The following is a 2,393-nucleotide window of genomic DNA, read 5'->3' as shown; positions in this document are numbered from 1 at the left end:
AACCCCAGGGAACTCCTGGGGTTTGTTCTGTTATTCCATTGCAACAAGCCCTTCAGCATTGAGCTAAACATATCACCAGAAGTTACTACTTGCATTTATATAGCTGTTGGGAGGGTGGGGGGGAGAATGTTGGAGTGAAATATAACTTTTGTAATAGCTCAACAAATGTGATTTGTCACTGTGCTCATCTTTGATAATTGTTATTTATAGATATTTTATATACTAGAAATGATAATTATATGGTATATACCTTATGTTGAAACATTTCAGTACTTTAAAAGAGCTATGGTTTTCTGTCTACTAAAACAGATTGCAAACCTTATAATCAGAACATAAAGTAAAAACTTGGAAAAAGGTGGAGAATCAGGAGAATCCAGATGATCAGCTAAATCATTGAAATCTTGCTTTTTCTCGAGTTATTTTCATGTCAGAAGGGATAGTTTGTACTCATATCCCCAATGCCTAGCATGGTGCCTGGCTCATAACAGCTACTTAACAAACATTTGTTGAGCGACATAGACGTAATCACAGTCCATTTTATGAGTCCCATTGAAAGTGTGCTATTAAATATGTAATAATCATTTGGGAGGCCCTGAAGTCTCAGAAGGCAATCAACAAATCCCAAAGCAGTTCTTATATGGTTCTGGGTTATAGCTTGAGGAATAACAACATGAAGAGTTGAAATGACTTAGCACAGTAGAAAGTCATTGATGCCAGATAGATGGTAGAGTGGAAGACTAAATCATAAACCATACGAGGCATTAGAATGCTAAAGTGAGAAGTTCAGCCTTTTTGCTGAGTCAGCCTTTCTGGAAAATTGGAAGCAGCTTTGTAAAAGTACAAGGCATTCTCGGAGGCAAGTCACTTGAAAGACCAAAAGTAAGAATAATTTATTCTTACTGTTATTTATTTTTGTTCCAGTCTCAGGGTTGACCTTTTTGTGTTTTAGGCATTCTGTTGCCTTCAGTATTGTTAATGTAATGCTCAGGAAACTACATTCTTTTCACAGTAGCAACAAGAGAATGAAGGGTGCCCATGGACTGATACCATGTCCAAGAAGGCTTTTGGAGCTTTCAAAATAATGTTGAATACATACCAACTCAGCAGTTCTCACTGAGAGCAGCAGGAGTTTATGGTTCTGTCTTGCAGTATGTCCTAATGTCTGTTTAACTTGGACCTTTGCCCAAAGAGCTTTATTTCCTGTACTCCAGAAAGGAAAAGAATCCTAATGAGTCTCCAAGGACATTCTCTCTCCTTGGACATGACTCCTTTCTGTGCTTGTTCTCTAGGAGTTATTCAAGCAAAACTGAGTCCAGAGTAAAAACATGTAATTTTTTGTTGTGCAGGCAATATCTCTACACATACTACTTATGACAATTAAGAATTAAAACTAAAACCACTTAGATTGTTTTCAGGAGCAACTGTACCTCACCTTTTAATTTTAGTTTCAATTGGCTTAACAAGGAGGATGTCTGGTTTATCAAAAAGGTGAGTGTGGTGTCTATTCAGTTCAATTCGATAAATAATGATTGAGTGCCCAGTAAATACTTGTTAGCCCTGGGAGCTTAAGTATCTTTTGTGTGAAGCTTGATAAAAGAAGAATAAGAGGATGGTAATGAAGTCCTAATTGAGATTAGATAATGTGAAGTTACCATGGGCCGGGTCATAGTTGTATAACTTCCTCCAGCTACATTAATAAAACTCAGAAGCAAAAGGGTAGGAGCAAAGAAAACAGGTGATGAAGGATAAGTAAGAATTGAAGTTTGGCAGAGTATAAAGAGCAGGACAAGGGGCAAGCAGGTCAAGGGTGGAAGACAACATATGATTGACTTGGTTAATTACATGGTTATATGACTCTATCAGGAGTAATGTGAGGCCAGAACAGGGGTAGAAGGATGGAGATAATGAAAATCAATGTTGGGATAAGGCACATGTTTAGAATAAGTGAAGCATTTAATCAATCAGTAAATAAACCATGTTCCAGGCACTGTGCTAAGCACTAGAGCTACAAAAAAGGCAAGATAGAATCCCTGTTGTCAAGGAGCTCACAGTCTAATGGAGGCAATATGCAAACAATTATGTACAAACAACATATATACAAGATAAACTGGAAATAATCAACAAAGGGAGAGCAGTGAAATTAAGGAGGATCAGAAAACTTTCCCCTTAGAAGGTGAGATTTTAGCTGAAACTTGAAAAAAAAGCCAAGTAAACCAGGAGGCAGAGGTAAGAAGGGAGAGAATTTCAGGCATGGGGGAGAGCCAGTGAAAAAGCATGAAGTGGTGAGATAGAGTGTCTTGTATGAGCAACAGCAAAGAGGTCAGTTACACTGAATCAAAGAATAAGCGGAGGTGAACAGATATCAGCTGGAAGAGGACTGGAAAGTTGGGGAA

This window comes from Trichosurus vulpecula, chromosome 1 (genome assembly GCF_011100635.1).
Source record: "Trichosurus vulpecula isolate mTriVul1 chromosome 1, mTriVul1.pri, whole genome shotgun sequence".
NCBI classification, from domain to species: Eukaryota; Metazoa; Chordata; class Mammalia; order Diprotodontia; family Phalangeridae; genus Trichosurus; species Trichosurus vulpecula.
This window is presented reverse-complemented; position numbering follows the sequence as displayed.